This window comes from Triturus cristatus, chromosome 7, assembly GCF_964204655.1.
Source record: "Triturus cristatus chromosome 7, aTriCri1.1, whole genome shotgun sequence".
Taxonomy (NCBI): Eukaryota; Metazoa; Chordata; class Amphibia; order Caudata; family Salamandridae; genus Triturus; species Triturus cristatus.
This window is the reverse complement of record NC_140590.1, coordinates 477,702,382-477,726,934: the sequence shown is the minus strand read 5'-3', so window position 1 is coordinate 477,726,934 and position 24,553 is coordinate 477,702,382.

Genomic DNA, 24,553 nt, shown 5'->3' with positions numbered 1-24,553 from the left:
CTATCATGGCCCTGCCTGACCTGGATGCAGTGGCAGTTCATAATGCACCCATTATAATCGCCAATACCCATAGGTTTGGGAAACGCGGCTCGATTAAAACTCCAAATTACGAACAGATGTTAAGCACTGCCAAGGCCGCGTGGGAGGGAGTCCCAACAACGCTTAATTTGAGGCGGTGGTCGCTGGTAGGTGGCACCGGCACTTATTATTCTGCTTCAGACATTTAGCAGGGCAAGAGAGGGAAAACACACAAAGCAGAAAGACAGAGGAAGAGAAACACGAAAAACAGTCACAAAAGAAAAAATTACAACCCGCAAGAGTGAGATAAATCGAGGGAGGTGGGGGTCAGGTAGTGAAATAAGGAGGCATCAGGGTGGATTTAAGACTACACAGCCCTAGTATTCGCGCACGCTGATATTTAATTGTACCGTATGTGGGCTTCTGAAAGAGCTTTGGGCACCGGCCCTCAATCATTTACAAATCAAGGAATATGCGGATGATAAAGTTTGATCAGGGAATACGTGTGGGGCAAAGGGTCAGCCCTAAGGTGCTGCCGGGGTTCAAGGGTGTATGATGGCACTTCCGCTGCTGGGGGCGTTATGATGAATAGACCTCTTTCTGTCTGTGGCGAGCAGGACGCAGCTTTGCAGTTAATGTAGCGACGCCTTCCTCTCATAGCCATAAACACCATTGTGTGTGTCTTCAGTGAGGCCCTATTGCATTGTGGTAGATCGAGTTATTGCGCCATTTCCTTTCCCTGTTCTCCCAGCCCTGTACAATATTACCACTTCGAAGTGCTTTCTTTAGAATCTGTGGTGTGTAGCAGGGGGTGAGTGGTTGGGGATTTACACTTCCTTATTATCCCCCATGAGAGACAGTTGGAGACTGTGGGCTGGGCAGCAAGGGCGCTGCTCCTGGTGGGGCTTGCCTTGAACTGCCTTGGATCATCTTAACTACCATCCTGTAACTACCATCTTCCGTCCAAGCTTAAATAAACCTTTACTTATTTTATACCTCATGGCTACGTCTGGAGTTCCTACAATTTATCTTTGTAACATGGAGTTCCTACAATTCATCTTTGTAACAGTTCTTCATTTCTTTATCAGTCATTTTAGCAGTAAAACACAGAGGAAGTCTTACAGCATCATGACGTTTCGCTGTCCTTAACCCCTTGAGTGCCCCGCCCTTTCCACGCCCTGTGCCGGGCGTTTCATTAGCGGGCGGGGCTCATGACGAGATAGTCTCGTCATGGACACAGCGCAACCGCGGCCCATGACGAGACCATCTCGTCATGGGCACTCAAGAGGTTAAATATCTTCTGAGGCGCTAAATCTTATTACGGGGTACTGACCTTAAATGCTGCAGAACAATTTAAACTAACAAAAATTCTCAAGTACCTCTTCTAAAAGAATGAATTAGTTAATCGGTAAAACCAACTTATTCAATTTTATCCTGTGAGGATGGAAAGGTGATCACTTTATTTCAGACAAATCTTCTGAATATTACCGACATTTTGCAGCCGCTTGAGGGCTCACTAGGGGGATAATAATTTGGACATGAAGTCTGCACATACATCTCTTTACAGGTTCTTCGACTGATTCTGTATCCTTTGAGTCAGCGTTGCTTATGAAGCAGAGAGCCGTACGGTGTCTAAAGTACACTGGCTTCACAGTGATCACTGCACTTGGCAACTAGAAAGGGGCGGTTACTCCGTTGGAACGGAGGAGCTTCTCTCCACTTATATCACTCCCATAGCCCTAGAGATGGAAAATAAAATGGTAATGTATTACCATTTTATTTTTCATCCACTTTCCCAAACAAAGGGTCAGGGCGGGGGTGGGTCGCTGATGAGTGACAGCAGCGTGGAGGGTGGGCTGTAAAATGCATTGTTAAAAGTGCGCATGGCTTTTTGGCCTGCCCTCTTGCAATGGCCAGCCAGACATTGTGTTGGGTTGGGGCAGAATGTGGAGTATGGCATGTGGGGAGCGAGGGAGTTCCCTGCGTGGAACTGGTGAGCGGGTCTGGATGGCAGTTGTTGCCAGACAAGGAGTGATGACAGACTTGTATTAAAGAAGCTTACCTGATGACAGCTCTCGCTTCTCTTCAGTGGCGGCGAGGGTTGGATCATGAGACTAAGTTAAGCGGTGTGACCAGTACTAAGGCATTGTTCAGGGGCGGTCCAGAGGCTCATCCATGTGTCCGTAACGGAGTGTGGCAAGCCTACGTAGACGTTTTGGGACTTTTGATGGCCGCAACCATTAGGGACACGCACTGCTGCTCACGCTGCAGTCTCTGGAGGGTTTCGGCACGCACGCGCCCACACGTTATACTGCGCCCAATTTCCCCACAAAACACACATTACGTGTGCAACGTGGCCTCCATTTTGCATTGGGGCCACATTGAACTTACGCCCAGCTGTATCCTGGGCTTGCAGTTATCTTATCTCCTCCGTGTTTGTTGACAGACACACCATTATTTCAGTTTAGCCTGCACCATTATTTTGCCAGCATCACAGTTAGTACATCTGCAATTTACACCTTTTGTTCACGCCCACATCTGCTATTCTCCCTCAGTGTTCAGTGCCATCGCACACCATTTTGGTTCATCCATCACCAGTATTTTGCCAGAATCAGTGACAGGCACACCATATATCCCATTATTGCCTGCATCTTTCTATTTGCCCAAGACGCATTGCATGTTACACCTTCATCAGAGTACTACATCCGTGCATCTCCATATCAGAGGTATTTTAGTTATTAAATTACAGGTTGCAGCACTTACCTGTAATTTGCTCTTGTGTGGCAGCAACTCACCAATGCAAGTACCAAATGGATCATATTCTCACACTTCCACCCATTTTACAGGTTGCTGGCACTCCTCCTCCAATCTGGGAACAATGGAAGGACACATTCAAAGCATATTTGTAAGCCATTGATGGCCGAAAACGAAAAAAACCCACTTTTAATTTATAATTAGGGCTCCCGGTTTTATGGTATTTATTTTTTTGACATTTCTGTCTGTATTTTTCCATATTTATTTTTTGCTAATTTTATCTGTATTTATCCATATTTATTTTGGGTTTTGTGGAAAAATTAAGCTGAAATTTGTATATTTCCACATTTATTTAACTGGTAAAAATGCACTCATGTTTAAATGCCTACTAGGTTTCAATGCAGAAGATAAATCAATGCACTTATAAGAACCTATGCCAATTTCAGTATCAACCATGTGCATATCTACTGCTGTTAAAGCCTCTTTGCTAAAAGTCCTTTCTTTTTTGCCCCCTTACCTATCAATCCACAAAGCTATTGCCCTGGCAGTCACTGCAGACAGTATTCAAGTGTTGCAGAGCTCTGCCACTAAGCCATTACCACATTTATTTCCATAGTGTCAAGGAGTTTGCACTAGTTTTAATTGAAGGCACATATCTGAGCATTCATCTTTACTTACAAAACCGTATATGTGATATCTATCTATCTATCTATCTATCTATCTATCTATCTATCTATCTATCTATCTATCTATCTATCTATCTATCTATCTATCTATCTATCTATCTATCTATCTATCTATCTATCTATCTATCTATCTATCTATCTATCTATCTATCTATCTATCTATCTATCTAGGGATCGCAGCGAGATCAGTCATATCTCAAACCAGACAGACATTTCCACACTCCTAAACATATAGCTGATTCTGCAATAGGACCCAATGCAAGTCAAAGTTATTGCGTTAGAGAAAGTACCATTCTCTGACTGTATTTATTACACCTGACAAGCACAACAAATTTTCAGTTTTCATATGATGTTACAATATGTACAGTGTAGCATTGTGATTATCACATGGACTTAACTGATATATATACAATTCCAAGCAAATGCTCTATAACTAATCCATGAACTTTCTTAGCAACTACTCCAAAGGAGTCATGGTTGACAACCTCTTAGGCCCTTGTGGCATCGATTGATTGAATTGACTTGGACACAGAACAAAAGCCCCGCTAGTTCCTCCATTAGTTGTTCTCTATATGGTGAACTCACCTGCCCAGTCAAGACAATGAGAGCTTGGACCAGCATAACAACTGGTCCCTCAAACAACCATGCCAGTGCCACCCAATACAGGAGTTCCTGCTGGCACCCAGTGGTAGATGGGCCTTGGCAACCAGGCCATACCTTGATCCCCTGGTACAGCCACCATCCCCCAGTATCTCCAGGGCTGTATAATGGAGTACCCTGGCTGGCTATGGACAGTCACTATAGCAGGCATCCTCAGCCTTCCAGTAGAGACCGTAGTACCCCTGTCACGGCTTGGGCTAAAGTTTTAAAAATCATTAAAAATCCAATTCCATTTTGAATTTGCCTGCACTTATATTCTTGATACCTGTTTTGTGGCCAAACATGACTCCTCCCCTGCGATAGGTCTGGGTGGTTCCCCGACCGACCAGGCCTCCCCCAGACTCTGTTGCTTAGTGTTGCAAGAAATGCCATGGAGCGAATGCCCCCAAATTTTCCATAAACAAGTTGTTTCCTGGGCTGAAAAATGAACCCGTGTGAAATTACATCTGTTCGGAATTCAAATGGCCGGACCAACCGATTCAAGCCCTCAAGGAACTGGTCCCAGCTCGAGACTGCCTCTCAGGACCATGCGATGGCTGAGCCAGCACACTCTAAGGGGCAGATTTATGAGCCCCTTGCGCCACTTTTGCGTCACTTTTCCCATGTTAAAAGTGACGCAAAAGTGGCACAAGGGGCTCATAAATCTGCCCCTAAGTTCTCAAATAATGCACGTTGTCTAGCATGCTAAATCGTTGCCACCAATGTGGAGGCTCATGACTGCTGGTGGCTGTAGCCCCTTGCCTTGAGGACCGCATAGATGACCTGGCATAGACCATCCAAGCAAAGACTGCTCCTCACAGCCCAGTAGAACTGAATTTCCACTTCTGTTGCCTGTATGCTCAACTGGTTTTTGGCAAAAGTTGACTTTGAATGCAACCTGAAACGTGAATAAAGATTCATGCACTGACAGTAGCCATGTGAACTAACGAAAAAATGAACAGGAGATAGAATAAATGTCATTACTTCTATAGAAACAGTACCTCAGGGTAAAGCTCTGCTCCTATGGGGATGGCACTGCCTCAACCCTAAAAGAGGGTGAACTGTTATTTTGTTTGTGGCACTCCAATGATATTGACATAAATGGGTTGCTATCACCTGCCGATACAGCTGCAGTAATTTGTGCATCACGGACACTATAGGCCACCCAATCGTCGATACTAGCTTCCTTCGCTGTAGTCATGCTGTCCTCATGATTTAATCTAAGGCTGGAAAAACCTACCCCCTTCCATGTCAAATCCCTTCACATTTCCAGCGTGTCTAAGCTGTTATTGTTTGCTTATTTTATGCATGTATATATTATTAATCTGCTGAAATTGCTTGATGTTCTAAACCAGCTGTGGACCACACCACCCTCCCCAGAAATTGCTGCGTACACCAGAGGCTGATAGCCTCTAACCTATGAACTGCTGCATTAGAGAGTGTTAATCGGTGGCATGACCTCAGGAAAGGGAAGGTAAAGGCAGATTTTATGGTACTGAGTAGTTAAACAGTAGTAAAAACAACAGTTGATGGACAGAATGCAGAACAATGTCATACATTCACCCCAGTACAGAGATCTGAGCCTAAATCCATCGTTTTTTTGCTCACCATGCCGTTTCAGTTTGAACCCAGCCATATGCAAATCAGTCTTGACCCTGTGCCTCATGGGAACAGTCCAGCCCGAACTGCCAAGCCAGGTTTTCCCTGGACTGGAAACAAGCATCCTAGGACTGGTTTCGGGGTTTCACCCCTCTTCAGCCAGGATAGATTGATTCCAGTGGCATGGAGAGCACGGGACCCACGTCTGGGCATACCCTTCCCGTTCGGGGTGACAAATGCAAAAACAACAGTTGATGGACAGAATGCAGAACAATGTCATACATTCACCCCAGTACAGAGATCTGGGCCTAAATCCATAGTTTTTTTGCTCACCATGCTGTTCCAGTTTGAACCCAGCCATATGCAAATCAGTCTTGACCCTGTGCCTCATGGGAACAGTCCAGCCCGACTTGCCAAGCCAGGTCTTCCCTGGACTGGAACCAAGCATCCTAGGACTGGTTTCGGGGTTTCACCCCTCTTCAGCCAGGATAGCTTGATTCCAGTGGCATGGAGACCACGGGACTCATGTCTGAGCATACCCGTCCCACTCGGGGTGACAAATGCAAAAACAAATCTATCCTGGCTGAAGAGGGGTGAAACCCCGAAACCGGTCCTAGGATGCTTGTTTCCGGTCCAGGGAGGACCTGGCTTGGCAGTTCGGGCTGGACTGTTCCCATGAGGCACAGGGTCAAGACTGAATTGCATATAGCCAGGTCTAAACTGGGGTGGCATGGTGAGCAAAAGAATGATGGATTTAACCCAGATCTCTTGACTGGGGGTGAATGTTTTGATTTGTTCTGCATTCCGTCCATCAATTGTGTGTTTTTTGCTTTCTCGCCCTAAGTGCGCCAGGTATGCTCAGACGTGAGTCCTGGGCTCACTGTGCCACTGGAATCAAGCTATCCTGGCTGAAGAGGGGGTGAAATCCCGAAACCGGTCCTAGGTTGCTTGTTTCCGGTCCAGGGAGGACCTGGCTTGGCAGTTCGGGCTGGACTGTTCCCATGAGGCACAGGGTCAAGACTGATTTGCATATAGCCAGGTCTAAACTGGGGTGGCATGGTGAGCAAAAGAATGATGGATTTAACCCAGATCTCTTGACTGGGGGTGAATGTTTTGATTTGTTCTGCATTCCGTCCATCAATTGTGTGTCTTTTGCTTTCTCGGCCTAAGTGTGCCAGGTATGCTCAGACGTGAGTCCTGGGCTCACTGTGACACTGGAATCAAGCTATCCTGGCTGAAGAGGGGCGAAACCCCGAAACCGGTCCTTGGATTCTTGTTTCCGGTTCAGGGAGGACCTGGCTTGGCAGTTCGGGCTGGACTGTTCCCATGAGGCACAGGGTCAAGACTGATTTGCATATAGCCAGGTCTAAACTGGGGTGGCATGGTGAGCAAAAGAATGATGGATTTAACCCAGATCTCTTGACTGGGGGTGAATGTTTTGATTTGTTCTGCATTCCGTCCATCAATTGTGTGTCTTCTGCTTTCATGGGAACAGTCCAGCCCGAACTGCCAAGCCAGGTCCTCCCTGGACTGGAAACAAGCATCCCCTTTGGTATCGCTTTGTTCGCCCTAAGTTGGCAGGGTATGCCCAGACGTGGGTCCCTTGCTCACTTTGCCACTGGATTCAAGATACCCTGGCTGATGAGGGTTATGAACCCAAAACCGGCCCCAGGATGCTTGTTTCCGGTCCAGGGAAGACATGGCTTGGCAGTTCGGGCTCGACTGTTCTCATGAGGCACAGGGTCAGACTAATTTGCATATGGCCATGTCTGAACTGGGGTGGTGGAGTGAGCTAAAGAATGATGATGGATTAAACCCAGATCAGTTGACTGGGGATGAGTGTTTGATTTGCTCAAATGCTCTGTCCATCATCCCCTTTGGTATCGCTTTGTTCGCCCTAAGTTGGCAGGGTATGCCCAGACGTGGGTGCCTTGCTCACTTTGCCACTGGATTCAAGATAGCCTGGCTGATGAGGGTTATGAACCTGAAACCAATCCCAGGATGCTTGTTTCCGGTCCAGGGAAGACATGGCTTGGCAGTTCGGGCTGGACTGTTCCCATGAGGCACAGGGTCAGACTGATTTGCATTAGGCCATGTCTGAACTGGGGTGGTGGAGTGAGCTAAAGAATGTAGATGGATTAAACCCAGATCAGTTGACTGGGGGTGAGTGTTTGATTTGCTGAAACGCTCCGTCCATCATCCCCTTTGGTATTGCTTAGTTGAACAGTAGTGCCAGTTGAGTAGGTAATGCTTCTCGGCACTTGTGAGAAGCATAAACGGTCAATGGCCACATTGGCGGTCGTCAGGGGCAACCAGGCAGTGATGTGAGATCAGGTAACCTTGCCTAATATTTAACCGATCCTTCTGCCCATAACGACCGCCCAGGGGACCCCGCCAGTCGCAAGGTAGCCAATGGTTGCTCGGTGTGGCAGACCGTGAAATTCAAAGTGTGGCTACTCTTGGCCACTGAACCAACCTGGTGCGACCTGACCCACACCTGTCTCCAGGGCCTGCGATCTAGTACCTTGGCCCTTTGTCAATTATCCCAGTCTCACACTACAGATTTGGGATTCAGGAACCAGATGAACCAAACAGCTCAAGTGATGTTGTTCCAGTTGAGGTCTAAGCTCTACCTGCTATTCTTCAGCATTCACTCAACCAACCAAAACCTTTAACTCACACATTAACAGCTACAACGCAGAGCTCACTGGCCTCCATCGTGGCATCACTGAAAACAGTTCTTCATTCATCGGCCAGTTCAAAAACAGACTAAAGTAAATGTTGACCACAAACCAACAAAACCTTTGCTGACTGCCTCATCTGAAATTCTCCCTAATAATTAAAAGTTCATAAACATAAAGAAGGATGATTTAATTACAGAGACATTCTCCATGTCTGGCCAATTCCAAGCCGCATGGAGTACCAGGGAAGACTAGAGATTGAGAAAAATGCAAAAGGAAAAACAAAAGACCAAATAATTTTCCCTCTAAACACTCTCTGGAACAATCTCTCCATTAACCAACGATTGGCCCCATCATCAGCATTTTATAAATATTCGGACCTCTGTTCCAGACACTATTTGCTTTCACCCTAATTTTACCTACATGTATAGATCGCCTAGAAAATAAACGTCCTCGTTTATGAGTGTGGCTGAAAAATATGCATATATTTACTTCACTATGCCCTTAGCAAAATATGAAAATTAATTTCGCAACAGTGTAAAATTCCAGATCTTCTGAAAGCAAATACTATGAGGAAGGATTCTACAAAAAAATATTTGCTGGAAAAAAAAACCTTGCAACAATCCCTCTATATGGGCCTATGACCTCACAAAAAAAGGTTTGGGGGAGGATTCTCTGGCAAAAGTTTTACTTAGACAATTTGAAACCACTGGTGACGTTTGGTAAATTTACAAACTCTGTAAACTTCACAAACTGCAGCCTGTGGATGAAATTTTAATTTCACAAACCTTACTATTTTGTTGTTTAACACAACACACCATTGGTTTCAGAAACCCATGCAGCCTGGGACTTCATCTGTGCAGACCCGGCTGGTACAGGTAATAGCGGCGGAGGGGTAGGGCGGTCGGGTGGGCCAAGTCGGCGATGCCACGAGCGCAAGGTAAGTGGTTTTAGTTATTTATTCATTTATTTAGTTATTTTCCCTATCCCGTCGGATGTGGACTCCCCTCATGGTCCTTCCCACTGCCCTACCACTCTTACCTGTACCGGCTATGCCTGCATCTGTGCTATGTAAATACCCAGAACTGATAGTCAGATCTCTCGGGTCTAGGAATTTTCCCGGCCAAAGTTACAACTACAAAATTACTTGGATTCATTTAAGAAATTAAATTACAAACGTCAATTTTATTATGTTTTCCTTAAAAAATGTGCAGTCTTTGTAAGTTTGCTTCAAAAAAGTAGTGGCTATATTTTTGAGCCCCTTGCGCCACTGGAGCGTCACTTTGTGAGTCGCTCTGGCGGTTCAAACTACAAAATCATATTTATGAGGTAACGCAAAGCCACTTTGCTTGGCTTTGAATGGCCTCATAAATATGGAGTGAGGCAAGGCAGTGCAAATCCCTGTTTGCTTTACTTTGCAGTAAGGAGGTGTTACATGGGCATTGCAGTGGTTGTTCCAGTACAACACACATGGATTTTGACGCTTCCCCAGATTTACAAAACCATGTAAACCTGGGAATGCGCCAAAACCTTACGCCTCAGGGAGGCACAACAAGGAGAAAGAACCTTTTTCTCCTTGTTTTTTAGGTCTCGCCTGACCCAGCGCATGCGCTGGTCTGGCGAGACTTATTGAGAGGGCTCCAAAAAGTGCTACCAGGCTAGCCTAGAGCTACAGTGCATGTGCGCGGGCACGCGCTCCCTTTTTTACCGCAATTACTTTCACTTTTGCGGCCGCTTTGATGTTTGATCGCGATCACTTTCACTTTCGCGGCCGCACGGCCGCTTGGCATGGCCAATAGGTCTCGCGTTTGGGACCTTATAAGTATTTAGTTATGCAACTGTTGCATGGCTAAACACTTATAAGGTCCCAAAGGCGAGACCTATTGGCTATGCCAATGCTTGTTCCTCTTTCCATGTGTGCTGTATTTTTGCAGCACACATGGAAAGAGAAAAAAGACTCCCAGGGCTGTTTTTGTGCAGGAAGGGTGCCCCTTTTCCTGCATAAAAACAGTCCTGCCTACAACACAGACACACTTGCACCATTGTGCAAGGGTGCCAGCATTGGCACTATGCTGCCGTAATGATGCCAGCCCAGGGGTAAAGGACATAAATGCACTGCATTGGATAAATACGGTGCTGCGCTGCCCTATGCCAAAAACCCATAAATTATTCCCTAGGTTTGAGTAAAAAAAATTGTGAGTAGAAACACTGTGGAAGAATCTTCTTAAACAGGGAATCTGGGAACTGAGTAATCTTTGTACCCTTTGCGAACTTTAAAATTTCCCAACATCACTAACCACTAAAAGCAAAGTTAAATCTTCATACTCTCTTACCCATTGAACACAAAATGTGGCTAAAGGCGCCGATTCAGCTGTGCATCTTAATAACATTCATCACCTCATTTCAGTAAACAAACAACAGTAAACACTGAACCAATTTTTCACCAGGTGCTTCACCAAAGGTCTGGACTTCTTGTCTACCAGTCCTTCTGATTCCAACATTTCCACCCATCACTATTTGCCTGCCTAATTGAGTCGTCCTAATTGGGGTTTTAGTGTTCCCATTCAGAAGGGATCTGGCCGAGCAATTTGGGATAGCGCAAAGATGGATTTTGCATGCTTGGTCCTGGTCTATAATGGCAGAAGACAGCTCACAACAGAATGGAATGTGTTCTGAGCAATTAATTCTTAATGCAAAACTTTATATCTATTCTTTTTCTGCTGTCTAAGTGAGTTGTTTTGATTGCTGTCATATTTCAATCCTCTTCTTGCCATTGTCAACCCCCATACTCAGTGCTCTTGATATCATGGCTGGTGTAGCTACAGTAGAAGGTGGAAGAGACGCCTTTTCTATCAAGTTATGTGTATTTGTATAGTTCACAACTTACGATAAGCAGAAGTTGCATGGGCCAAGCCAGAGCCAGGGTAGGTGAAGAGCCACGTCTTCAACTTCCTGCAGAATTCAAAAACTGAGGAGGAGGCTCTGATGTGTAGGGGCACATTGTTTCATGCTTTTGGAGCAAAATACAAGAAATGCACATGGCACGTAGATGGAAAAAAAAGTAGAGGCAGTCGCTTCATATAAATATCTCGGATTCAAGATCGAACAAAAATTGAGTTACAAATCACAGCTCATCGCAATGCGGGCCAAAGCCCAAAATCATATATACAGCTTTAAAAACTTTAAACTACTAAAAATGAAATTAAGCTGTCCATCCCACGGCAACCTATTATCCGTTATACTCACACAGCTAATGCTAACAGTGACCTATGGAACAGAAATAATGAGGGGTCGAGAAATCCCAGTTCTGAACAAGATACAAACAAAAGTTTAAAAAATGTTTTCCAAATCCAGCAAAGTGCATCACTGGCCCAAGTCTGACTTGAGTTTGGTCTGTCCAACCAAATATTTTGGAGTAAAGGCGCATTCATAAAATTATGTGGGAGGCTGCATGCATCTGAAATCAGTTCCATCGATAATCTGTGCTGGAAAGAAATTGATAGACAAAAATAAAATAAAACTCAGAGATCCTGGGGTTGTTATCTAAACCAGGTGATTGAAGACTTGTGTGCTCAAGATATCTGGAACTCCAACATCGGGAACAAGGCCTTTGAAAGCAATTAACTCAACAACAAAACTTCTGTCACATTCAACAGACGAGAATATTTTACTGCAAAGAAGTAACGCCTGGACGGTGATCAGCTCATATGGTACAAGGAAGCCTCAGGAATATTTATTATCTTATTTTTTAATCGGCTTTAAAACATCAATTCATGGAATTAGGCTTTGGCATGTGGGAAACAAAGGATCTCATCCCTACATGGAAAGAGCAAAGGCACAACCAACACTGTAGACTATGCAATTATAAATATGAATCTCTACAACATATATTCTACGCATGCCCAAAGTTACTAAAAGAACAAAAGTTAATATTAAAAGAAACATTTAATAACATGAATATTCTAACAAGTAGAGAAACAGTAATCACCTCGCTAAGTGGGACCTTAATCCCCCCAGTCTGCAGGAGGGGTACCATTTTTAAATCTGTATTTAAAGGAAATAGGTCGAAATCATGTGGAATTCCAAACAGACTTTTAGAATTATTGGAAAACTACAAAAACTTATAAGATAACGAACTGCCATAGATTCAGAGTCTTACACACATTTTTTATTATGATATGGTTCCTTTCAATGTTAACCGAAATTTTATTCAATGTCTATTGAACGTATAACTAGTATTGATTGTTTTAAAACTCCATTAATGTTTTTTTAATGCTGTAAAACATGTTGCTTGGTGTAAAGGTTTTCCCAAAGACCGAACACTTGAATAAAATTGATTGATTGATCGATTGATTGATTTATTGAAGCTACGACCATTGGATCTGGATTTGTGTTAGCAGGGTTGTGAGCGAGTAGGAGTCTGACACAACAGAGGTGTCCAGTAGGTTTATGTAAGTTTATGTGGTTGTTGAGGTACATGGGGCCAGTGTTGTGTAAGGCTTTGTTTGTGTTTGTGAGGGGTTTGAAGAGTGTTTGTTTGTGATTTGGAAGACAATGGAGCTCTCTGAGATGCAGGATGATGTGAGTGTGGGGTGGGAGGTTGAAGGTGAGTCTGGATGCAGAGTTTTGTAAAGTCTGGAGTCTTTTGAAGGGTGGAGTGTTGATTACAGCATAAAGTGTGTTGCCGTAGTCCAGTTTCCTGGTGATGAGGGGTCTGGGTGATGGTTCTGAACCATTTGACAATCTTCCTGAGCATCTTGAGTGCAAAGAAGCTGGAGACAGAGAGTGTACTTACTTGGCCAGTGATGGTGAGTTGATTTTTCATTACTATTCTGAGGTTCTTAGCATGGATTTGCGGGCAGGGGTATGGCTCCAAGTTTGGCAGGCCACTAGGTGTTCTCCCAGCGCAGGTGTCTTTCCTGTCTTATCTGGTTGAGCTTGAGGCAATTGGTTTTCATTCATCTGACAACTTCGATCATGCAAGTGGACAAATGTGTTTGCTGTCTTCTCGGAGAGGTGGGGTATGAGCTGGGAGTCATCAGCATAGGATATGATGTTAATTTCAATGGTGCAAATTATGGTGTCAAGTGGGATTATGTAGGTATTGAACAGTGGGGCTGAGTGAGGATCCTTGTGGAACTCTACAAACAAGGTTGACAGCATCCACGGTGAAGGGGGCCAGATTGACCAACTGGGGGCTGCTTGTCAAAAAGAGCAAATCCAGCAAAGTGCAAGAAGTTGGATGCGACTTTGTGCAGTTGTTGAATATGGATGGGGAGGGAGACTGTGTTGTAGAGTGTGGAAAGATACTGTAGACTGAGGGCTGTGTCACCTCTGTCCATGATCAACATGATGGCATCTGTGGCGGCGACGGGGGCAATCTTTGTACTGTGGTTGGGCCTGAATCTGGATTGAGTGCTGTTAAGGAGGTGGTTGTCAGTGGGGTGGGTGTAATAAAGTCGCCGCACTGGATAAATGAATATGTTCTACATTGGCTTTATTGTCAAACCCCATCCATCGGTGCCTTCAGCCAACTGACAAGGTAAAAACCCCATCAACACAACACTCCATGCTAGAACATGGAACCACGCTATATCACACTTCTTCCTCTTTACATTTTAAACCAAATAACAAAAGTGCTTCTTACAAAGTCTTTGAGATAAACATGAATTTTGCAAGATCTTACGCTTTTGCGTATAGGTTCCAAACACATCTTTTGAGAAGAAGACCTTTCGGAATTTTCTTCCTCACACACACCACCACTTCTTGGCCCAAAATGAAATACACGGCTATGATTCCAAATGCGACCATCATTTGTCTTCACACCATTTTTGAACAATTTCACCACAGACTTTACACCAGTGAACTTAGACCAGTTTAGACAGCTCATTGGCGCTTTAATTTGAACTTTGTCTCCAACACAGAATTCAACAGGCTTAGCCGATTTGTGAGAGTCAAAATAAAGCTTCCTTTTCATTTGCAAGGCCAATTCTTTCTCTCTCCACTGACCAATCTCTTTATCCTTAAGTCCTTTGTCCAAACACATCCAGCCAGGACGGATGATGGTATTTGCAGATCTTCCTTTGAATAACTCAAAAGGGGTTTTCGCCATTAATGAGTTCATTGTAAACCTGTAAGTTGAAATCCTGTTTTGCAATTCATCCCTCCAATTCAAATTGTTGACCCTTGCCAGTTGTATGATTTCCTTCATAGTTTTATTCAACCTTTCAATGGCACCATTGGTCTCGGGATGATAAAGAGAAGTTTTTTTATGTTTAATTCCACACTTTACTAAATATTCCTCCATTTCACCTGAACAAAATTGTGGACCATTATCAGAAAGCAATGAACCGGGAAAGCTTTCTCGCTTGAAAATTGCATCCAGAAACTTAATTACAGACTGTGTCGTGATATCACGCCCTGAGCTCACTTCAATCTAACGTGAGTACAATTCAATTAACACTATTAAATATGGAGTTTGATTTTCACTATGAAGAGGACCGACAATATCAATGGCTACTTCATCCCAAGGACATAAGGGTAATCTCCTACAAACCATGGGAGATTGCCTGGGCTCGAGAATCATGTCACTCAAAGAGCATGGAACACAATCACGCACCACCCGTTCCACCATGAGATCTAAACCGGGCCACCAAATATCTTGTCTCATACGTTCTTTGGTTTTACAAATACCCATGTATCCTTCGTGAGCCAGCTTAACAATGTTATTCCTCAGACTCTCCGGAGGAACTAACCTCGTCCCTCTTGTTAGAATGTCGTTATTAATAGCTAACTAATCACACACTAATGACCAAGGTTTCTCAAGCTTGCTTCCTCTAACTTGTGAAACCATCTCTATGACTCTCAACGTTTTAGGATACTTCTTTATCTCTTCCTTCCATTCATCCTCTTTAATAGCACCTAAAGTGATTTCAGACACCTTCACATCAAAATCGTCCATCAAATCATCATCTCCTTTTACATCTTCAGATTCCACACAGTCAACTAAACGTGAGAGACAATCTACCGAAACATTTGTAGCTCCAGGAATACATTCCATTCCTAAATCAAATTCTTGAAAAGCGATCACCCACCTCCTGATTCTAGAAGAAATTGAGTCCAAGCCCTTCTTCTCAAAAATATCTTTAAGTGGCTTGTGATCAGACCGAACAATGAATTGAGTACCCCAGACATTGTATTCAAAGCCCAGAAGATGGCAAGCGCTTCTTTCTCAATGACTGAGTAGTTTACCCCAGCACCTCTTAGACATCTTGAAGCACATGCAACCAAACTCTCTTGATTATCTTTCTTCTGAATCAACAAGGCCCCAAGTCCTTTCTTACTCGCATCTGTTACAATGTATGTCAGATCACCTGGTTTGAAAACCTGTATGTCTGGAGCATTCTTGAGATCAATCTTAACTTTTGCAAATTATTCCTTGCAGACTTCATCCCACACAAACTCAGTTTTTTTACACCATAAAATTCTGAGATGACAAGTTTTATCCTCAACCATCCCCAAGAACAATGCAAGCTCTTCCTTTGAACACGGTTCCTTTAAATTAGCAATAGTATCTACCAATTCTTTCTTCGGTTTTACACCACTCTCAAATATGTGGTGACTAAGATAATCTACCTCAGTGACCCCAAATCTACATTTGTCAAAACCTAAAGTCAAACCTGCTTTAAGTAGTCTCTCTAACACCTTCTCCACCCTACAATCATGTTCCTCAATGCTCTTACCATAAATTAAAAGATCATCCTGATAACACCTGACCCCCGAAATTCCCTTAACCACATCACACATAATCCTTTGAAACACGGAGGCCTCTGAAACCAATCCAAAGAGTATCCTTAAGAACTTGAACGCCCCCATAGGAGTAATGAAAGCAGTAAGCTCATGAGAACCCTTATCTAAACGCACCTGGTGAATCCCATCAACACAACACTCCATGCTAGAAAATAGAACCAAGCTACATCACAGTTAAGTATTTGTTTATCATCTTTTCCATGACTTTCACTAGATTGAGTTGCAGACATATTGGCCGGTAGTTGCCTAGTATCTTTGGGTATACTTAGTGCAACGGTTCCCAATCTGCATGCCGCAGCACCCTGCTGCGCCGTCAAAACTAGTGAGGGGGGGTTGCAAAAGATGCACACCAAGCTCACAGTTTGGAAACCACTGACTGATACACAATAAGGAGGGCATGATGCTGCAGACAGGGATTTGTAATCAGTGGCAGGTTCGCATATTCTTGCAGTTCAAAAGGAGCAGCTACCAGAGGAAACCGGAGTCCTGGAGAAAGTTAAAAAAACCCTCACCGTCTGTGAGCGCATTACTTCCCTTCTCACAGGGACCACTCAGCAAGAAGAAAAGTAGCCTTGCACAGCACTCCCAGAAAAGGATGGAAAAGTGCAAGCACTGCAGCACCTTGAGTATGAGTTCAGGCGGAGCCTATCCAGGGAGGATGATGAGTCCTGAGCGGGACACACAAGCTCATCAGGCCGGTAGACGGGGCGGCCGAGATTTAGGTCAGTAAGCCTAAAATGAGACTTGGAGGTGTTACGTAAGGAAGAAATAAAGTACCCTACGGTGCTGAAAGTAAAAGTAAACATTTGAAAGCAGGCTGCGTTTGCACAGATTGGCACTTGATAATAATTCACAGCGCCTGGTGCAGCACTGCAGGAACGAGCAGGCAGGCGAAACCTCATGGCTATTAGTTGCGTTCTCCAATTTACGCATATTATGGAAAAATATCTCAGCAGGTTAATGTGCCTCCTGCTAAGAGCTGTGCAAAACCTTTTGGTCATAGCGATTTTCGAACAACTAAACCTGTACTATAGTGCAAATGGTGTGCGTTTGCTACCCCAATTTATGGCTTGAGCACAATGTTTACTTGTCTGTCTGTTGCTATTCGCCATTGACGTGACATTTGCTATTTATTTTATTATTGTCCTGCTTGCACGGACCAAGGAGTGTGTGCTACCTTCTAGGTTTAGGCCCCACCACCCATTGATCTCTGTTTCCTGACATGCAACTGACTAGTGTACTTTGTGTTTGTCTTCATAACTTTCTATTTTTGCAAAATTAAACACAATGCGTTTGTGCAAGGACAGTGATTGCCTTTCAATCTTCCATCGAGTCCTGTGCACCCAGACACATCCAGCACTTCCCTACCCATGAGCGCCACAGATTGTTTTGAACCAACCTTCTTGTTACAGTTTGCACCGTGTCATCCCAATAGTCCATGGACACTTTTTTTCTTAAACATGTCACTGCTTTGAATGTCCCGTTTGATTGTGTGCGTCACAGACTGAACCGATGCAAAACAAATGGGCTGCAGAAGCACCATAAAATGAAATGGACATTAATTAATACAGTGCCGTTTACTTATTGAATCATAATATAGTTTCCGGTATTGAAATTAGCCTCTCCAATCATGCAGCTGTTGATCCTGGGGTGGCCATGATACAAAGCAAAAACCAAAGGAAATGATGGACGGAGTGTTGAACATTGCAAGCACTCACCCCCAGTCAACTGATCTGGGTTTAATCCATCACCGTTCTTTAGCCCACTCTGCCACCCGGGTGGCAGAGTGGGCTAAAGAACGGTGATGGATTAAACCCAGATCAGTTGACTGGGGGTGAGTGCTTGCAATGTTCAACACTCCGTCCATCATTTCCTTTGGTTTTTGCTTTGTTCGCCATAAATTGGCAGGGTATGCTCAGACATGAGTCCCTTGCTCACTTTGCTACTGGATTCAAGCAAGCCTGGCTGAAGACGGCTGAAATGCCAGAAACCGGTCCTAGGAAGCTTGTTTCCGGTCCAGGGAAGACATGGCTTGGCAGTTCGGGCTGGACTGTTCCCATGAGGCACAGGGTCAGACTGATTTGCATATGTCCATGTCTGAACTGGGGTGGCAGAGTGGGCTAAAGAACGGTGATGGATTAAACCAAGATCAGTTGACTGGGGGTGAGTGCTTGCAATGTTCAACACTCCGTCCATCATTTCCTTTGGTTTTTGCTTGGTGGCCATGATACAGGCAGCACTGTGTTCACATGAATATAGAAGTTGATCTTTGACTCTCCCAAGCTACCTGCTCTGTAGACTCAGTGGAAATGATGTAGCAATGCTTATTGTGCAGTGTAGTGGTGGGACACTGGGAGCAGCACAAGTACTAAGGCAGCAGCTAGAAGCCCGCTCCACTTTCCAGGGCTGTCCATGCACATCAAAATGCTGCTAGTTCACATTCCAGATCTGCAAATGCACATTTCAGGGCTGGCAGTGCCAATGCATACCAAAGAGCCCCCGATACACATTCCAGGTCTTCCAGTGCATCCAAGGAATATAAGGGCTGCTTTGTCCTGCCCTCTGCATGAACCAAGTGCCCCTGGTTTGGTAAAGTGCAGGAATCTGCCAGTTCATTTTACACATATCCATTGTGCTTTACTGTCGAAAAATATGAAACACACATATATCTTACATCTAGCGATCTCGCGAAAGGTGCCATGGAGAATTATTTCTTTTGTCTCTCGCTTAACCCCCCCTTCACTTCGTTCCCAGGAGTGAGCCCCACATCTTTGATTATAATACCTTCATCGGTGTCATTCCAATTATTTTTAGGGAGAAAAGTGGAAGTACTTCTGAAGCCGTGCTTACATCCCTCCACCCGCCCAAAAAAGTAACATAATGTGGAGCCTTGGCCAGCACCCAATAGGTCAAGGTAGCCGCGGGTTGAAAAAGTTTGGGAACCACTGACTTAGGGTTTCTTGAGGATGGTGAGAACTGTGGCATGTTTCCAGGCACCCAGCAGGTGGCTGTGATAATTGATTTGTTCAAGATCAGAATAAGGGCTGTGTTGATGGGGCTCAGTCCTTTGGTGAGGTAAGGGCATGGGTACGAGGGTGCTCCAGAGATTAAGAATTTCAGTTTCTTGAGTGGTGATGGTGGGTCATGTAGTCAGTATGGTCCTCTGGGTGTTGGCAGAGATGGCAGGAGGGCAGCAGAGTACGGGTCCAATTGGGGGTCAAAGATTTCATATATGCTGGTGATCTGGTTGCTGGAAAATAGGGGCAGCTGGGTGCTGAAGTCTTGAAAGGGGATTACGCTGGTGGAGCTTGCTGCTGGAGCTGTGACGTCTTTCACTATGGCACAGATTTCCTTAGTGCTGCTATTGAGGCAGTTGGTGAGCACAGTGATTGGTGGCTCTGATTTGCTGATGGTACCATCTGAGTGCAGATTTGTAGCCACTCTTGTCAGTGTTGTTCTGACTTTGTTTCCATCTGCATACAAGTAGTTTGCAGTGGCATTTGGTGAGCCTGAGTTTTTGCATGTACCAGCATACCAGCAGTCTGGTGCTCTGCGCTTTGTTGGCTTTGAGAGGAGCCAGGTTTTCAGCGCAGGCAGTGACCCAGGAATTGTAGTTAGTGATGGAATCAGGGTGGTTGCAGTTGTGTTGAGGCCAGTGGTGCAGGATTTTGGAAGGTCAGATTACTTCTGATATCTTGTTCTATTCTTGTTGTGAAGATTTGGTGATGGTGTTTCTGTGGTTGTGTGTGATGGGTATGCTGAAGTTGATGAGGGTGGGGTCGGACCAGGTGATTGGTGTGGGCTTGTCTAATGTTATGTTGTGAAAGGTGAGGTAAAGAGGGTGTCTGGCTCCATAGGTGAGTCAAAGGTTGGACTGGTCCTTGAGGAGGTGGGTCTTGTTCGAATCGGTGAGGTCCTCCAGGTGGTGGTTGAGGTCGCTGAGGAGGATGAAGCACAGATTCAAGGATCAAGGTGGCTACGAAATTCCCGATGATACTGCCGAAGTTGACGTGTGGTTCGGCCAGATGGTAGCTATTTAAAAATGATTCCACCTCAGGGTCTGTTTGTCCTGTCCTGCCTTGCGATCTTGTATCAAGGGGGTATTGAGGTGGTGATGACCGGAGCCAATAAAGGAGTCAGCTAGGCTTCAGCCAGGAAGAGCAGGTCTGGTGAGCGGTCCTGTAGCAGATCTAAAATTTCGTAGGTGTGTTTAGTGAGGAAGCAAGTGTTGAATAGCATTCAGGACAGGGAGCGATGTTCTGTAGTGGGGGTAGGGAGTGTGTACTCATGTGTGTAGGGTGTGTGAGGTGCTTGGGGGAGCAAAGTGGGTGCAGGAGAGTGCATTTGAAATGGCAGGAGGCACAGTACAATGCACCTTCAGTGTTGGACAGGGAGGCGCAATAGCACTACTGGTAAATTTTCCCCAGGTTCAGGGTGCAGAGGGCCGCAGTGGAATGGCAATAGGGGGTGAGGTGGGTGGGAGGAGGACCAATTTCACCGTAGATTTGCGGCTCGCGGTTTTCCTGCAAACTTTTTTAAAACAAGTGATCTTTGGTCCTGTCGGAGTCACAGGGGGACCCCACAACTACACCTAGGGTGTCAGGGTATTCCTAAAAAGGAGGGGTCCCAAAATACGTTTTCCCCATGCAATTTCCCATAGGGATTTTAGACATGACTACAGTTAGAACCGCTGAATGGAAATACACAAAATTTGGCAGGAAACTAGACCTTGGTCCAGAAAGAGTGTTTTTTGTAATCTGGTGTAAATCAGTTCAGACGTTTTGGAGTTATTAAGGGAAAAAGATTTTTGTACATCTGTAGACTTGGATCCACTGTGGATCCAAGCACCAACAGCAATACCGTGATTGCCTGCCACCAATTCAACCAGGAAGTGGTGACAGCCATCTGGGACTCAGCTGAGTACCAACAAAAAAGGCAACATAAGTCACACAAGGGCAGGGTAGGAATACCCTACCCCCTACACCTGGTGGTTGGTGTAGGAGAGTAGGATCTGCTTCTTATGGTTACCCCAACGTTTTGCTAATGTTTCACTGTTTTTAGTCCCAACCCCAGCCTAGCTGCTTCCTCTGTAAATTGATTGCATGTACTTTAGGTACACTCCAGATTGGATGCCGGGGTACCCTTATAAGTCCCTAGTATATGGTATACTATGTACCCAGGGCATAGGTACCCCAGGAGCCTACCAGGTGCTGCAGCATGTATTATGCCACCCCTGGGAAGCCATTCAAGATGACACAACAGGTCTCCTACAGCAGCCTGTGTAAGGTAGTGTATGCACCCCTTACTTAGATATAGGTTCCCTATATCTATCCATATCACTGCACATATAAACCTATCAGTCACCCCTATGGCAGCCCTTATCATTCCTGAAGGCAGGGTGCTGGGTTTTATGTGAGAGGGTGTCCATGCATGAGCAGAGCCCCTCTGCAGCCTTTGTAACCTTTATTATGGGGTTGTTTGTGATGCAGCCACACCATATACACTTAAGTGCATTATAACCTTGCCGTAAATGCTAACTTTGGAATGGCTGCACGGAAACATGTCGTGTTTAGTGTCAAACACCTTGGAATCATAACTCCACACCAGTAACTGGTGTGGGAGGTATGATTCCACCCTACTAGAGGGAGAACCATGACTTCACCGGTACACCCGGTACCAGCTTCACAGACCCTGGCATCACAAAATGGATGCTGCCAGCCACAGACACGAGTCTGCCCTCCTGCTGCTGGATGAAACTCTGGCAGGGGAGGCCTGGACAATAGGCTTCCTGTCACAGGGAGGTGTGACCACCTCCCAGACAGGCGTTATTGTATTGGGGCTCGTTGGGTGCACTCTAAGAGTGCTTTGATGTCTGCACTGGGGGCACATTTGGTGTCCCTGTGTATAGTCCAGCTCAAACCAGTTGCAGGGGCACTCAGCCCCTGCTCTGGTGCAAAACTGGACAAAGGACATGGGTGTAGCCACCCCTCTGTCCTGACCCTCCCATAGGTGGGTCCCCAGAGTTTGTCCCACCCCTTCCTTGGGTAAAAAGTAGGAACCCCTGACTACAGGACTTTAGATCTACCTGGACGAAACTCTGCTACAGAATCCCAGAACTTCTACTATCTACACAACGTTGGATGATCGAAGGATCTCCCTTGGAGGAAAGGAGTTACTCCCCTGCAAGGCAGGCTCCAAAAATGCATCTGTACGGTTTGCAACTACGCAGCTCCTGAAGGACTCCGAAGACTTTGCAACACAGGAGGTGGGTTTCCAAGCTTCCACGAGGCCGATCCGTTCTCAGCAACTCTGAGATCCAAAGCCCTCTCGGGGACCGTGCAACCTGAACCCCTGGACACCGTGCACATTTGCAGCAGCATATGCTTCTTGTCGATCCCTGAGGCTGTGCTTTGGGCTACTTGTAGTCCAGACCCCGAGCAGTGATTCTACTGAAGATTGCTGGCATACACTCCTCGAGTGACCCATGGGCTGGTATCTAGTGATTCCTCTCGAGGTCCCTTTGCAATCCCTTGTCCGTTGACTTGTGGGTCCTTGAGAAGGGTACTTTGATTTTGACTTTCAATGGCCTACCTGGTTGCTCCAGACGTGCCCTGACTCTTCATCGCTTGTGGAGTCCACAGGACCTTGCTGGTCCACCCCGAAGCTGTTTTTCTCTCATCGCGTGGGTTGCTGTTGCCAAGGCTTGTTGGTCTCTAATCCAGACACCGACCCCCCAGCACTCGACATCCTTTGTGGGACAGCTCGCCTGCAGACTATGGTCAACTTCGACGATTCCTGGTCTCCGTGGCAGTAGTAGAGTCAAGCTTCACCTCATCGCACCTGAAACACCCGACATCGGTGGGCATTCGTCTATCGTGCCCCTGGTCACTGACAAGTGACCCAGACTCTGTCCCCTCTGCTTTCAGGTTCTTCACATTTTCGATCCAGGCTTGGATCACACTGGACACTTTTCCTTTCCACACCAACACCATTTGACACCTATGGACCCGGCTTCCCTCGGTTAAGTAACACGAGTACCTTCTGTAGACCTCGTAAGAAATGATCTCGTGAAGCATCTAACATAATCTCCTTCCAATATGTACACATCACGCCTTCCACATGCTCAGTACTCGGGTGCTGTACCAGGATCATAGCGCTACAAATGTATAGCGACGATGACTATGGTGCTGATGGCAAGTCTGAAATTAGACAGCATGGCTGCTAAATTAGAGAGAACAAACCAACATTTATGAAAAATAGTAGGCTGCCTATGTGTATGTGTTAATGATTAAAAGTTTTGTGGGTGTTTACCTGTTGCTGCATGCGCCTGAAGTGTTAATAAGAATAACTCTCTGAAGTTGGTGAAGAGGGGTTGATGGGCAGACTCGATTGAACCGGTCCCTTATTCATGATCAACTCCTCCAGTTTTCTGGATGAGCGTAGGCGCTCTCTACTTAAGGCTGCTGGATACAAATCTGGATGTAGGACCATGGCCTGCCCTCTGCGATGGCAGCACCTCTCGCCGCGAACACCATACAGCCTCATCCAGTGGTTATTAATTCCTTTCCCATTGCCCTTTTACTGTGAGCCAAAGTTAATCCAGGCAGAGGTGATGCATAGCTGTCCTCGCCATCTTCTAATAAGAGAGCAATGCCAATTTAGCCTGTCAATGCTTTGTCACTCTTTCAATTTTCCAATCTGTAATTGATTTTGTATTTATTTTTCCATGTTAACCTTTAACAAAACATACACTGCAGGGCACTGAGAGGAGAATTGTTTATAAGGGCCATTAGCATCTGTTTACAGTTTGCCGGACCTCCATCGCGTCCCCCCAAAGCAGCACGCTCTATACACACACACATTGTGTAGTGTCACTCATTTAACATGAGAATGAGGTCGTGATCCTACGGGAGAGACAGGGGCCTTCAAACGCTGTGCAAATGAGCCATGTGCTTATCCGCCCTGGCTAATTTATTATGTTTACTAAGAATTATAAATTGTCATATTGTATTTACATTCACCAGAAGACGCCTAATAAGTTTTAAAAACATCTTGCTGCCATGAACACTGTCCTGGGTCTTTTACACTTAGTTAAAAACTTAGCAGGAATAATACATTAATTTCTTGATACAGCAACTTGAAAAGAAGTAGTAGCACTGCAGACAAGCACCTTGCTCTTGTAGTGACTGTTTATATGTTATTGTATGGAAGCACTCTATGAAGGATGGCTGTCCTTCAGAAGTCAAATAAAGTTTTGCAAAATTGTACTTTCTAAATGCTGTCACTAATGAACGCAAAGGCCAAGAAACTGCTTCTGGTCACTGCCGCTAGGGGGGGCTAATTAACAAAGGTGACCTGATAAGTTTG